General features: G+C 36.9%; 1 non-coding gene across 1 annotated transcript; it reads right to left on the reverse strand.

Annotated features, from left to right (window-relative positions):
• Nucleotides 1-13,920: 13,920 nt before the first annotated feature.
• TRNAD-GUC (transfer RNA aspartic acid (anticodon GUC)) lies at nucleotides 13,921-13,992 on the reverse strand. Its single transcript has one exon. It is a non-coding gene; the product is annotated as a tRNA-Asp (tRNA).
• Nucleotides 13,993-17,289: the final 3,297 nt, after the last annotated feature.

Genomic DNA, 17,289 nt, shown 5'->3' on the forward strand with positions numbered 1-17,289 from the left:
AACCATTGTCTTTTGTGTCTTGAGCAATAGGCTCTTTTTGTTTAATCTTTAGAGGGCATGTCTCCCCGTGTGGTCATTAGGACTACTAGTGAGGAGAGAATGACCCAAGTGTTAGAAAAAGAAAAGCCATCTTCTTCCAAACCACTATAAATAACTGTATTCATGGTGAAAACTATGGATAACGTGTGCTGATTAGTTCATACCGACACTACGTCTCCCCATAAACCCGTTTGATCAAATTTATTTGATCAGTTATAGGGCGTAACTCCTACTGGCTGGGAGCCTTCTGTATTCATAGAGCTAAAAGTGCCGCATGTATGGCCACACGAGCGGATGCCCTTAGTAGCACCTTTTTGTTTTAGAAGCCAAAATCCTTCTAGTTGTTGGGGCAGGAGGTCAGACCTCTGGTAGCAGCCCACACACATACGGTTCTTAGTAGAGATACAAAGTTTGCCATGAGGAGTTTTCGTGGGGACTGATGCTTGGCTACCCCAAGAAGTGAGTGTCGAGGGTGGAGCCAGTGGGGTCAAGCATCTAAGTATCTGCTCTGAATAGAGTAGCCTCAGGGGAAACTCCATGTGGGATCAACAACTATTGTCTTGGCCAGCCATAAGAATTGTGCTTGACTTATTTTAAACAATCAAACATTCAAGACCAAACACCAAAACATTGTGTCTTTTGTGTCTTCAAGTGTATGCAAAACAATTTTACATCAAACAACACTTTCTTTGGAGTCATTTTTGAGTCTAAACACTTGCAAACATTGAGTTTTCATCAACATTGTGTCCTCTTGTCATGAAAAACAGTCAAACATTGAGATTTGGTCACAACAAAACAACTTCACAGATTGGAAAAATTGCACAAAGTTTGCAGAAACGCGTCTATGTCTGATAGACCCGCGTCTGTGTCATATAATCGCGTCTGTGAAGGGCAAAAACGTGTCTGTGTCTTTTGAGAAACATTGCATTTACAACATCTTAGAAACGCATCTGTGTCTGATAGAATAGCGTCTGTGTCATTTAAATGCATCTGTGAAGTATACAGGTATGTCTGTGTTCAGGATTGAAAGCTTTCATAATTCAGCAAACAAGAACAGTCAGTTTCATACTTATTGAGCTTCCTAGGTTATCTCTCTGGGGTTTTTCATCTAGCATTCAACCTATCTTTCGGTCTCACAAAGTCCATCATTTCTTTACACCTTACATTACATTCACATTTGTCTAAACTTGAGTCAAAAAGTCACTTGCTTGTCCTCATCTTATTTTGTCAACACACTACATACATACAACATTTTGCTAAGTGGTCTCTCATCAAGGTCTATCACCTTTGGGTCTCATTTGGTCTTACTTAGACTCAAGGTCAACTTACCTCATTAGGAGAAACTATCATCTCTTTGGAAGCCACACCTACTCTACTACATACATACTTGGTCTTACACTTTGGACATTGCAAGTACACCTCAGATTCATTTACATTCCATCCAACTCTTAGTCTTCCATACTCTTTCCATTTTCATCTAGTCTCACACATCTTGATCAATACCTAGTTCATGGTTGAAACTCGTTCCCAAAAATCTAGAAGAGAAGCTAAAGAGGCTCAAGAGTCTGCAAACATGAGTTCCTATGAATATGACAATGATATCTTTTTCAATTCTGATCATACTATATTACCTGACATGGATGCCTATAGAAACATTCCAAATGTTGAGAACATGGACACTATAAACAACAATGACACACACAATGACAATATGGACAATGTTTCCATACATTCAGCAAAAGTGGAAGACACCATTATGGATCCCCGTTTCAATAGATTCATTGAGGAAATAATGAAGAAAGATAGACAATATTTCTTACAAGTGATGGCACATAGTGGAGCCAAGATTCTTCATGATTTTGACATGTCTCAAATAATGGAAAATCGACCTTTGCAACAATCTCAATCCAACATGGATCAAACGAGGCCTAATAGTGGAGGCAATAGAGGACCACATATGGTGCCTAAATCACCATCATCTTTGTTTCAAAAACCAGAGGTCCCATACACACATGGTCAAGCATATGATACTCACCTTCACAGACCATTATGGAAGTCTTATGCAGAAAAATATGCCCAATCACGTACCAATGCTAAGGATCAACCACCAAAGCAATTGGATATTCAAAGGCAGGCTCAAAATTTGGACACAAGGAAACCCCGCGTCAAATTTGGGGGCAACACACTAGAACAAACTCATGACATTCCTATAGAGTATGGTATACATGGACAAAGCAGATATTTCATTCCTCAACATGACTCTATACCAAGTGGTCCATATTCACAACATCATTATAGACCTCCTCCATATGAACATGTGTATGATCAATATCATCCATATATGCAACGTGCTCCTCCTCCACTCGATGGTTCAAGAATGGGGTTTGGTCCAAGAAGTCGGTCTCCACCTAAGAACAATTTGGAACAGCAAATCAAGGACTTACAAAAGAAAATGGAGGACATAAATACACTAAAGCCAACATACACAATGAGAGACATGTGTCCCTATCCATTTGACAAGAGCATTCCATTGCCTCCATTTCCTACACACTTTGTGATGCCTAAGTTTGATAAATACAGAGGCAAAGGGGATCCTAAGGCACATATAAGACAATTTTTCACAGCTTGCATTGAAGTAGCAGTAGAAGAGACATATTTGATGAGATTATTCCCACAGAGCTTAGGTGATCAAGCTATGGAATGGTTCTCCCAACTTCCACCTGGAATTAAGTCATGGGGTGACTTAGCAGAGGCTTTTATCCAACATTTCTCATACAACATGGAGACAGACATATCAATCACCACTTTGTGCAACACCAAGTAAAAGGATGGAGAATCTTTTTCATCATTTTTACAAAGATGGAGAAATCTAGCCAGTAGATGCTCTTGTGAAATTTCACAAAAACAAATGGTAGAGATGTTCACCCAAAATGTTAACAAAGACATTGGTTATGACTTAAGAAAGGCTTGTTTGTCCACTTTCAAGGACGTCATTGAAAAAGGCTTAGCAACAGAGAAGGTCCTAATTGAACAAGGAGTCATTAAGATATTCAAGGAAAACAAAGATGACTTTAAAGGAAAAGATAAGCCAAGATTTTGGAATAAAAACAAGAACACATTCAATGATGGTGTTGTTGATGCCAATATAGTACAACCCAAAATCATGTTTTCTGGATCAAGCTCTACAAAAAACCAAGTGAATACTCAAACAACTTCCAAATCATGAAGGAAGTACACCCCATTGGGCGAACCACTTAAGTCAGTTTTCAAAAAGCTAGTGGCAAACAAGATAATCACAATTCCAGATTTTCCTCCATATGAGCCAAAGGTCAAACCAAATTGGTGGAATGATGATGAATATTGTGAATTTCATAAGAGCAAAGGGCATAAAATAAGAAATTGTCATCAACTAAAGAACATCATACAAGATCTCATTGATAAAGGTGACATTGAGATTGAGGGACAGTCATCCAATCAAGAACATGAAATGTTTAAGGAACCATTCACAAAACATGACAAGGGAAAAGCTACAGCCACATATGAACAAACCAACTATACCAGAGCATCCTATAACTATGATTCCACTATCAATCACATTTCGATGGACAATTATGTCTCTACCATTATCATCAAGGACAAAATGCCTGAGAATTCTACCCAAAGACCCAAGATCATCCTGAAAGGAATTGGATCTTCTTCCAAACCTACCTCTGAATGTAATGTTACAACTCGCCGAGGTAAATTCACTTTGCAAGGTGCTCCGGCTAAAAACACTCATTCTTCATCAACCAAACCTGAGTATGACCTTGTAGAACAATTGGGGAAGACACCCGCGCTCATCTCCATCCTTGAGCTCTTACACATATCCCCCGCACATAAAGCTATTCTTGACAAAATCTTGAGAGACACTGTTGTCCCTACTGATTTGAATGTGGACAAATTTCAAGCCATGGTGGGATACCTTTTCGTTCCACACTCCCTTACATTCACAGAAGTCGATGACACCTCCGTAAGTCAACCACATAATGTACCTCTACACATAGAATTCTTCATACACAAACATCAAATAAAACAAGTCCTGATAGATGGAGGAGCTGGTCTCAACATTTGTACATTCAGCACTATTAAACAATTGGGATATTCTAATAAAGCTGTGAATTCTACAAACAAAATTACCATCAAGGCATATGATGATGATGAAGAGCATTCATCCAAGGGCACAGTCACCTTACCTCTCAGAGTTGGGCCAGTTACAAAGGATGTGGTTTGTCAAGTCCTAGACCTGGATCTCACATACAATATATTACTAGGACATCCTTGGATTCATGAAATGAGGGCAGTCCCATCTACATATCACCAATGCATTAAGTTTCCTCACAATGGAGTTGAGATAACAGCCAATGGAGATCCTAATCCATTCATATACTGCAATAACTTGAGACCGAAAACAGACGATCATTCCAAGTAATAGGGAAGTTGTCCCTTCTTCTGCATACATTGATCCTGAATCACTAAAACCTTCGACCTCAAAACAAGGTGAGCTTAAAGGGAAATTTCAGGACAAGGGCATGGGTGAATACACTTTGAATGAAACCATGTTCTTACAACAAGTTATGAGTTCACCAAAAGGTAATATGGAAGACCACATCCTAATAAGCAAGTATCTATCATTATACTCAAATGGGACCCTACTATCTTTCAAAGATGGGGTGAACTGGAAGAAGAAGACTTATACAAAATTCTTTACAAAGACCTTGAAAATGATACACAAGATCACATCAGCATACCATGTGAAAAGTATGGCAAAGGGTTCAAGATCCTACAAAAATTTGGGTATGATGGCAAAAGCCCTCTTGGCTTAAGAAAGGAAGGTATCATTGAACCTTTACAACCTGAATTGACATTCAAAAAGGAGTGCTTGAAGGGACTTGGTTTCATGACTTCCAAGGTCCACACTCAAAAGATAGAAGAAGCATTACAAATCAAAGCTGCCAAAATTCAACAAGAAAATCACTATTCTACATACTCCAATGAATGGGAATGGGGTTCAAACAAATCCGCTAGTGACTATGAGCTCACCGAGACATTCAGAGAACTAGGTGAACCCACAGAAGAAGAGGAATTTTATAGAAAATTCAAAGTGGGTCAAGAAACAACCCCAGAGGATCCCATACAGTCCTTGCCTCTAGGTCTTAGGTTGAAATCACATAGAATGAGAACACCTGTCCCAGAATGCGCTACTAGTGATGATAATTTGGATTCATTCAAGATCGAGACAAATGAGGAGAGTGCCAACGATGACCTCAATAACTACCTTGACATACCTGAATATAACTGCATTTTCACTCTTAGCCCCGCTAACTTTGAAGACATCAAAGGCCTTCCCCTTGTTCACCACCAACTCATTGACTGGGACCATGAAGGACCTGCACAGTTCGATACATTCAAAAATGATGAAGCCTTTATTGATTATCTAGGCATACGAGATGATCTTCCCCTTGGGGACCATAAGGCGGGATACACTATAGAACTCAACAATGTGGCATATTTTGGTGAGGATGTCGGGCCTTCCAATCACAAAAACATAAAAATAAAAACAAATCAAGGTTCTTATGGCGAAAACCACATTGTGGCGCTGTCTAACCCCAAAAAAGTAAAAAAAAGGACGTATCTGAGGGCAAAAACCTCTCTGAGGCACCCGAAGATGGAAAGCTCGACATTCTCCCAGCATCATATGAGGAAAAGTCGTCCATGTTGGTAGAGGAGACTATCAAAACAAACATTGGCATAGAAGAAGTTCCACACAACATATTCCTGGCTCAATCTTTGACAGAGTCAGAAAGGTCAAAGTTCATAAGTTTCTTCATAGAACGACAAATCAACTTTGCATGGTCATACGTTGATATGCCTGGATTGGATCTGGATTTGGTAATGCATCATTTGACAGTTAAACTGGGGGCAAAACTAGTGAAACGGAAATTAACAAAGATGCATACACAAGTGGCATTATTAGTCAAAGCAAAGCTTGAGAAATTATTGGATGTCGGATTCATACACCCAATTGATTATCCCGAATGGATCTCCAACTTAGTGCCTATCAATAAACCAAACAGTAGTATCAGAATATGTACAAATTTCAGAGACATCAACAAAGCTTGTCCTAAGGACGATTTTCCATTACCAAATATTGACTTGATTGTCGATCTCACAACAGGTCATGCGATGTTATCTTTGATGGATGGATTCTCTGGTTACAATCAAATAAAAATCGCATCTGAGGATCAGCACAAAACGGCATTTACTTGTCCTTGGGGAACCTTCTGCTGGAATGTCATGCCCTTTGGGCTAAAAAATGCAGGCGCTACATATCAAAGAGCCATGACTACTATCTTTCATGATCTCATGCACGTTACTATGGAAGATTATGTTGATGACCTCTTAGGTAAATCAATAGACAAAGATACACATTTGGACATACTTTCAGTCGTCTTTGATCGGTTGGAAAAGTATAAAGTAAGATTAAACCCCAAGAAATGTGTCTTTGGAGTAACCTCCGGGAAGCTCCTAGGATTCATTGTCTCAAAAAGAGGAATCAAAGCCGATCCAGCAAAAGTCAAGGCCATCCTAGAGATGCAACCACCAAGAAATATCAGTCAACTTTGATCTTTGCAAGGGAGACTTCAGTCCATACGAAGATTCATAGCACAACTTGCAGATAAATGTAATCCTTTTCAGCACTTGCTACATAAAAACATCAAATTCAAATGGGATGATAATTGTCAACAAGCTTTCCAGACACTTAAATATTATCTTCTGAATCCACCAGTATTGATGTCACTAGTTCCAGATCAACCTTTATTACTCTACATATTAGCTACTTCAACAGCACTGGGGGCACTCTTAGCACAACAAGTTGTTGAGGGCAAAGAAAAGGTAGTATACTATATCTGTCACACATTGGTGGGATATGAGCTAAACTACACACCAATTGAGTGTGCATGTCCCGTTGTGATCTTTGCTTCACAAAAATTACGACATTACATGCTAACTCATAAAACTAAGTTGGTTGCAAGCATCGATCCACTGAAATACCTTCTCAATAAAGCAACGCTTACAGGGCGATTAGCCAAATGGGTGATGCTCCTGAGTGAATTTGACATTGAATATGTGGACAGAAAAGCAATAAAAGGACAAGCTATCATAGATCAGTTAGCAGATGCTCCCATGATAGATGATGTTCCTCTAATTTTAGAATTTCCAGATGAATCCATTTTAACAGTGTCACATGCAAAACCTTGGCAGCTATACTTTGATGGCTCATACACACAGCATGGGGCAGGAGCTGGCATCCTCTTCTTAACTCCTCAAGGGAATTCTATACCGAAATCATATCGATTATCCTTTCTCTGCACTAATAACATAGCGGAATATGGGGCATTAACAACTGGATTACGGATTGCAGTTCAGTGGAAGATCTAGGAACTTCATGTTTATGGGGACTCTCAACTTGTAATTCATCAAGCAACTAATGACTACCAAACAAAGGATGAGAAATTAATGCCTTACAAAAGAATGGTGGATTACCTGAAACAACATTTCATGAAGATAGACTTTGAGTAGATACCAAGAGAGCAGAATCGAGTCGCATATGCCATGGCTACAATTGCTTCACTAATTGATCTACCACCGAATGAGACTTGCTATGAGTTCTTGGTGGATAACCTTTTGGTTCCCTCGTATGAAATCACTCCTACTGAGATGATATGTGTTGTCGGTCCTGAGTCTCAGTTATATGGTTCCATTTTTACATACCTTCATGACAATACCCTTCCTCCTGACCTATCCAATAACCAACGCCGCACTTTCATTCGCCAATCTTCTCGATATGTCATTTTAGACGATATCCTATACCGTCGAGGTCTAGATGGCACTCTTCTTAGATGTTTAGAAAGCGATGAACCTCAAATTGCGTTACGTGAAGTACATGAAGGGATATGTGGTCCACATTCTAGTGGCCCTACCTTAGCCAAGAAACTCATCAGGACTGGATATTACTGGCCCAATATGAAAAAAGATTCATATCAGTTTGTTAAGAAATGTAAGCAGTGTCAACTTCATGGAGACCTCATCCATGCGCTAGCACAGGAACTTCAACCAATTGCAACTCCTTGGCCCTTTTGTCAGTGGGGACTCGATCTCATAGGCAAGATTCACCCTCCTTCTTCCAACGGTCATAAATTCATTATCACTGCCACAGAGTATTTTAAAAAATGGATTGAAGTTGTGTCTCTCACACAAGTTACTGGAAAACAAATTGCTACATTCATTCTTAACTATATCATTTGTCGATACGGTATTCCTGTTTCCATCATCACTGATAACGGGCGTCCCTTCAAAAATCAGGATATTCGTGAACTCTGTGACCGCTTCCATATTACCCATCGTTTCTCCACACCATATTACCCCCAAGGTAACGGTCAAGCTAAGGCGTCTAATAAAACAATCCTTAAAATCCTAAAAAAGACAGTCGACAACGTTGGCCGTAATTGGCATATCCAACTTAATCCCGCACTTTGGGCTTACCGCACGAGCGTCCGAACACCTATAGGAGCTACACCCTATTCACTTGTCTATGGTACTGAAGCTATCTTGCCTATTGAGGTCGAGTTACCCTCTTTACGAGTCTCTTTGCAAAACATTATCAGTGACGAAGACTACAGGGTCTCTCGCTTACAAGAACTTGAACTATTGGATGAATGAAGACAAACTGCTTTTAATCATCTCAAGGCTTATCAACAACAAATGAATCGCAACTACAATCATAAAGTCAAGACTCGCACATTTGAGGTAGGCGATTTGGTTCTTAGAGAAAATCCTAAAAATCAGCAAGACAGAGAGAAGAAGGACAAGTTCGAACTGAACTGGCTTGGTCCTTACATCATCATAGCAACATATGGATCTGGTGTATATCAGCTCTCAACCACAGAGGGTGAGCCTTTGGAGGATCCTATCAACAACATGCACCTTTGCAGGTTTTACACATAGCTCTTCAGAGTATCCTAATTCAAAAAAAAAATTAAAAAAAATCATAAAACATAAAAAATCGTTACTTGGTGAAAACCTGGCAAACAAGCGCCTTGTGACACAAAAAAAAAATTGAAAAACAGAAAAACATTTCGTCCAATGGTGAAAACCACTTCGGTGGTGCCCTGGGAAAGTACCATGGTGAAAACTAGGTCACCAGCACCATGTGTAGAGACATTGCTCCTCCCTCCTTCAGGATTCCATTTCATCCTTTCACTTTGCACACACTCACAACCTATCCATTCATAATAAACTTACCCATTCCCATCATGGCTTGTCATGGATCTACCCAAGATTGGTTAGCCATTCATAATAAACCTCCCTTTCCCCCTCTTTCCATCCATAATAAATCAGCTCCTATCTGTGGCTAAGGCAAATCCTACGTCTAGTGATGGGTGTGGAACTGAGAGCATCACATGTTTTGAGGAGTATAGTTTCTTCTACTTTTCTTCAGTCTATCCGCGCACAATCCGCAATAAAGCAACATTTGCATTGTCAATCCGCAATAAAGTTTCATATTCTCCGCAATAAAGTATCAGTTTCATGGATTCAATCAGTTTCAGATGAGACATAGCAGCAACAATGGGCTTCAACAAAATCAAATCTTTCAACAAACTCAGACAACATTATGGTTCAGTGCTATCTATCCTTTTTGTGAAAGTAAACATTGTGACCACAATCAAATAAGACTTATACAAGTGACAAGAGACACTAAACTTGAGGACTACAGTGGATGTTGGTGTCAAGTCTTGGTTTTCTTTTGATTTTATCTTTTTAGTGACATATCTTTTAGCTTTTCCAGGATGTCTTTAACTAGAGATTCTATCTCCAGGATGTCTTTGACTAGAAAGGCGAGGATGGGGTATCGTCACCTATTTTCTTTGTTGTCTGTGGATTGTCTCTTAGTAATGCTATGACTTCTCCAAGGATATGAGGACACTGTGAGTCTAGTGTGAACTGGGGCATTCCTTATTTGAGACTGTCTTATCTCCATGCAAACAGGTACAATGACTTTCTGGGTCGAACACATGCCTAGATTGTCATAACCTATTTTGCCATAATAAAGCTCAATGATGATAACGCACAAGAAGCTCTTTCACTTTCATATCTTCTATCTTCCATCCACCTTTCTTGATTGAATTCCATCATCTTTCTTGAGTGCGTGTAGCTTGCTATCACATGACCAAGTATAATAACACACCAAAAAAAAAAACATTTGCATCTCATGTAGTTGCACCTGCATTACCACATGTTAAAAGTTCATACATACATATAGATATTACAATTGCATCACATCCTACACACAACACATGTTAGCACATCTTACATTCTCATCATGTAAATAGTCATTTGCATTCTCATATTCATCTGCATTTCATACATTCACATTTGCATCGTACATAACATATTAAAAACATCAAAAATCAAAAATATTGCATTTCATCATGTACATATTTGCATCCATAACATAAGCATCACATAGAAACATACATCATGAAACATCTCATCACATAGGTACACATGCATATAGCTGCCACAAAGATGAATCATCTCATATACATATCTCAAAAAACATAAATGTCATGATACAATGATGTCAAAATCATATGGCTACAATCACCCGAAGATGTCTACATCATAATACAAAATGGTACAAAACTGATACATAGGGAGCCCCTCTATGGCTATGATGAACTCCCTCTCTCGAAGCTGCCTGGCCTCAACGGAGTCTAAGCCCTAGAAGGACCCACCCTAGGATCATCTCTCCTGCCCCCTCTATCTGGTGGTGGTGGCAGACCCATAACCCCACCACTGGACGTTTGTCTCCTCTGACTCCCTCCCGTGGTCGTCGCTGTCCGTGATGGTCTGCAGAAGCTCCAAGCTCGCTGCTTTGGTGGCACTACCCCATAGTATAGGTCTCGTCAATAACCTATCTCCTCCCCTGCCAGTAGAACATAGGCGTATCCAACCCCTGTGTCCTCTGTCGCCTACCTCCCAGCCCTAAGTGTTGTCTGATCCTGCAGCGCTGAATGGTCTGATCCTGCTCCCGTTCTGTGTCCCTCAGCTGTCTCCTGAGCCTAGCTGTCTCCCTCTCTGGGTCTTGGATCTCATCTACCTGTCCCTGGCAGATCTCCCTCAGCTCAAATATCTCATCCTCCTCCTCCTCGGCCCCCTGTACCTGTGGCTCTACATGTCCCTGCCCCTGTACTGGTGGCTATACCTGTGCCTGTACCTATGGTTGCTCATGTGGCTGCCCCTGCCCCTGTCCCTGCCCATGAGGCATACTCCAATATGGTGCATGCATGTATCAAAATTAGAAGTCCATTCTATCAATCTATATGTAAAATTATGAAAGGAATGCTCATAGAAATAACAAAGGAACCAGAATATGCACAAAATGGATTTATTTCAAAGCTTTGAAACTTTAATTTTAAATGATTAGGTTATAGTGAATGTTTTGATTTGGAAATCACGTCCTCTATGGAGATCTTCAAAACTGAGCTAAAGTAAATGACATTATTTCTAATGAGATCATAAAAAATATGAATTAAATACTATAGAATCAGATTGAATATGGTAACGGAATCATAATGATTGATTAGTTTAGTTATCTTGAACTTCAAAATAGATCAACAAATAAAAGAATAAACATAAAATAAAATTACATTGCCTTCTAAGTCATGCATAGCAACAACAACGATGCAGTGGCAAATTTGGTAGAGAAAATTGGCAAGTTGATCAGGCAACCTGGTGCGATGTCTCCAAACTGCAAAATCTATAACCAAAAAAATAAAATTACAAAACATATAACCCAAAACAAACTACTATTCAATCTGAAAATAAAAAAATTGTAATATTATTATGTCATCTAAAGTATGTATATATTTTGAAAAAAAAAAAAATAATTAAGAAACAATGTTAAAAGAGTATATAATGTTGAATCAATATACAAAAATTTATTTCATGTAATTTGCGTTTAGCATATCTGTAAATATAAGTGACTAGATCAAGTCACATTTGCCAGCCCCAATGTGTGCTAAAATGGTTGCTTTCAAATATCTCTTACAATACCCTACTTTCATTCACTACTCATATTCTATGTGGCTTCCACGTGGGAGCAGAATGAGGAACTCATGCTCTCTGTTCCACCTCAATCCATGAGCTTCTATCATCGAAATGTTGTATGCATTCATCACAACCACCTGAGGCATCGCCTTCAACACAAAATTTCTTCCAGTATATCTCGAACGGATTGGACTACAAATCAATCAATCAATCACAACCCTCAGCACACTTTTCCAAGTAATGTTGCAGAAGAAAAGTAGTGAAATTGATGAACTCACCTGTGGCATGTGGTAATCCAATCGAAGCCCTGACATCCATCAAAGCATAATGAAAGGGGGTTTGTCAGATATTACATGAAAATGTGAAGTGTAGAATAATAGACAAGCCACATGAATTGTTTGATTGCAGAATTGAAATCGATAAACTAAAGAAAGAGGGGAATGCAATATAATTAAAATGGATGGGTATAGTGGAAGTGATTATGTATATGTAGCCGAAGCAAGTCAGTTACCTTCTGCATTCTAATCGTTTCAACTTTTGTGCATGCACATAAAGCCATTGTAACCATCATTTGTTGTATAATAATAAGTAATTTGTGAAGTATAACTGTCGGAATTACATTCTTCAGCAGTTACACGTATAATTCATTGACCTTCCACCTCGACAATAATTTGAATGCTTGTTATTTCTATGCATGATTGACGGGAATACAAAAAGTTTCTTTGATTGTTATTTCCATGCATGACTGAGGGGAATACAAAAAGTTTCTTTTTTCTTACACCGTTACTCATGATGACCTCCTATTGATGCCATTGTAGGTTACGCCTCTCGGCGTAATTAAATCCTGTAAAAAAATATAAATTTATTAAAAAAATTACAGGGTATGAAAAAAGAGAACGTTGAGATGCTAAATCCGAAGAGATTGAACTTACCCGGCTGGGAATGGTGCGACCATAGAAAACAGAAGATGCGTTCAGATTCCAAGAGCGCGCATGAATGGAGTAAAGCCCCTGGTGCCCAATGAAAATCTTCTCCTACAGAGGGAAAAGCGGGAGATTATCATTTACCAGGAATAAAAACGCAATCTTGGGCGTGGGCTCAGACACAATTTCTTCAGCAGACGAAACCGCCAAAGCCCGGCAAAATAACTCTGTACCCGTCATATTGTGTTGCAGAGAAGTCCCTGTCTTTGCCCTTGTTAACATGGATTCACATGAATCCCAACTCTCCTGTTGTGATTACAGAGGAGAAGTATTATTATTATAATATGTGAGAAGGCCGTAAGCATTGAGGCCGGCTATCAATCCTACCAAAAGTCCAGCCACAAATACCATCCAAGTTAACATGATGAGTGGTGTGGGAATTCAAGTGTCTCTGGTCTGGTGTGGAATAAATGGTTCCTTGGCCGAAGAAGCAGGCGGGTTTTTGGTTATAATTGGCCCGCTGCCTGATTCCTGGAAGCAACCGCATGAGAGTGACTAGGGACACACCAGGGCAGTTACATTCCCTTATTACAGAGTAGCAGGAAAATTTAGATTATTTTGATTTAACTTGGAAATGAGATGATATCATCTGATTTGGTGTCCCTCAAAGTTGTTTCTCTAAGCAGCAGCATGCGAACTAGCCAGCCCTAATAAATAATATTTAATTGGCACCCTGTTCACTGCTCTCAATGTGTAATCTTTATGCGTTGTTTAATATATGTAAATAAATCCTGGCAGAAAAAATTAGCGCCGTTGCCGGGGATCGAACCCGGGTCACCCGCGTGACAGGCGGGAATACTAACCACTATACTACAACGACACCCACATAATTAAAAAATTTTACATTAAATTTATGTTTAATAAACGGACTCTTTTTGAACAAATTGCCATTTATGGTGCATTTCTCTTATGCTAAAGAAAACTACAATTTTAAACAAAACGGGTGATATATTTTGTTAGTCATCCATGCACCATTCTTTTTCATTCCATCATTAGGTCGCAGCTATTCTAGCTCCAAAATTGACCTTTCGTACAACGTGATAATGATGTGTTAGTCAATCGCAATTGTTTATTGCAAAATCGACGGTGTAAAACACGCGACTAACACACATGTTAGTCAATCCGTATTGTTGTTTTCAAGCCAGAATAGACACACCCCCATCATTAATATATCATGAATATAAAAGTTTATATAGGGTAAGGTGATCTTTACTACTATTATTTAGCAACATGATCTTAAATGGTATTATATTAGATCATGATTAATTGTTCCATTCCTTGTCTTCATACATGCTAATCAAGCTAGATATTGTCATTTAACCTTACAACTAGTATACCTATATTTAAATAAATCTATGTAAAATACGTCGAGAGATATCTATTTTGAAGAGCATTTTTTCTTATAATCATAATTGAAGGCTAAAGGTAATCTTATACCTAATTGTCGTCCTACCTTAATTCAACAACTAATAAATAGTAAATTCTTTGCAATAGATTTATTTTATGTATATCTTATGTCAAACCTTAAATTTCAAACTATCTTATGTCAATTTTGTAGTAAGGTTGGAGATTAATAATTTATAAAGATCTTGTTGCATACAAATCCCTTTTTCATTATTACCCAATAGATAATTAGAAAATTATTTATGTTTAGCATATTTAAATAGAATATATTAAATTAATTAAATTTCAAATATTTTCAAACATAATCTTGGAGTCAATCTTGTTGTATCCAATCCTTTTTACATTATACCTAATAGATTGATGTACATTATTTTCAATTATATTCTTGAAATTTGTTGAATAGAAAAAGTTGCATAGATATTTCATCATGTCTTACATTTTAATATTCAAAATATATACAGAGATTTAACATATTATCATATTTAGATTATGTTGATATTAAATAGATTTTGTTTTTGAAAAATAAAAAAATTATTAATCAAAATTCATTCTAATTTTGGTATGTTCTTATATGGTAGATAGAAGTTTAAATAACATTACTAAATATTGAAGAATCATATCCCTAATTCTAACCCTAACACTAACTGAATATTTATTCTTATTCAACATTAAATCTAACCTTAATTAAATCCCACATATAATTAAAACTTAACCCTAACCCTTATTGAACCAAAGATTTAATCCTAATTAAACTATAATCCATCCCCTAATAAAATCCTAATAATTTATAAACCTTAACCCTAATCGTAATTGAATGTAAACCCTAATTGAACCTTATACCTTATTAAATTCTAACCCTTTCCCTAATTGAAATACACCACTCACTATTAACCTAAGTCAATTCTAACCTTAGCCTTAATTGAACCTAACCCTAATCTTATTTCAATCTCAAACTTATCCTTAACCTAATTGAACCACAACATTAACCCTTACCTTAATTAAACTTTAATCGTAATCTTAAATCTAATCAAATTTTAACACTAATTGGTCTCTAATCTTGAGTCTCGTTGAACCAAAAATTGAATCCTAACCCAAATTGAACCATAACCCTAACCCTAGGCAAACACTTACCCTAGTTAAACTCTAACCCTAAACCTTATAGAACCATAATCCTAATATTATTTGAACCCTAACCCTAATCCTAGTTGCACCCAACCCTATATAAGTCCTAACCCTTACCCTTCTATATGAGCCCTAACCTTTACCCTTCCACTAATTGAATTCTAACCCTAACCCTAACCCTAACCATATTTGATTCTCAACCCTAACATATTGAAGAATCCTAGCCCTATCTCTAACGCTAAACCTAAATATAAATATTTAGTTTTATTGAAGTTTATCCCTAACCAAGTAATTAAATCTCAATTGTTGTTAAAACCTAACCCTAAATCTTATTGAACCAAAATTGTAATCCTAATTAAACTATAATCCTTTCCAAATTTTAATCCTAATAATTTGTAGACCTTAACTCTAATCTTGAATTAAAATTGACTCTAATTGAATCACAACCCTAATTGAACCCTACTCCAAGTATTGAATTCTAACACTTTCCCTAATTGAAACATAACTATCACCATTAACCTAATTGAATTATAACAATAACATTAATTGGACCTAACCCTAATCTTATTTAAATCCCAAACTTATCCCTAACCCTAATTTAAAATCAATCACATTTTAATAAAAGTAACTGGTTCAATAATAAGTTAGCTTAAATTGATTAACTTTAAAATTAATTTCAAGTTTTGTTAAATTAAACATACCTTATTTTAATATAATAACTTTTATTTGAATTTAATTTTAATTAGAAAATCATTTACGTTTTGCATACTTAAATCAACTATATTAAATAGAAAAATCTATATATTAAATGTCAATATTTATCCTTCTCACACATAATTTTAACCTTAATCTTGGAGTTTATCTTGTTGCATGCAATCCCATTTACATTATTACATAATAGATAATTAAAAATGATTTATGTTTGGCATATTTAAATCGAATACATTAAATTAGTTAAATATTAAATATTTTTAAATGTAATCTTGGAGTCAATCTTATTGTATCCAATATTTTTTACATTATTACCTAATACATTGTTGCACATTTATTTGTAGTCTTATTCTTGAAAACTATTGAATGTAAATAGTTGCACCAGTATTTCATCATGTCTTACATTTTGATATTCAAAATATATGAGACTTATTGAACCAAAATTGTAATCATAATTGAACTATAATTCATCCCCTAATCAAATCCTAAACATTTATAATCCTTAAATCTAATCCTAAATGAAACCTGGCCCTTCCCTAATTGAACCCTATACCTTATTACATTTATGAAACCTTATAACTTATTAAATTCTAACTCTTCACTAATTGAAACACATCCCTCACTATTAACCTGATTGAATTGTAACCTTAATTCTAATTAGACTTAACTCTAATCTTATTCCAATGGCCAACTTATCCCTAACCCTAATTAAAAATCAATGATTTATTTTAATTAACTTACAATTTTATGAAAAATACATAATAATACATTATGAAATTTTATATCTAGAATTTGGTATGTTATTATATGGGAGATAGAAGGACATGGAAGTTTGATTAAGATTACATGTTATATTTTAATCCCAATCAACTGTTTAGAG

The sequence above is a fragment of the Cryptomeria japonica genome, chromosome 3, assembly GCF_030272615.1.
Source record: "Cryptomeria japonica chromosome 3, Sugi_1.0, whole genome shotgun sequence".
NCBI classification, from domain to species: domain Eukaryota; kingdom Viridiplantae; phylum Streptophyta; class Pinopsida; order Cupressales; family Cupressaceae; genus Cryptomeria; species Cryptomeria japonica.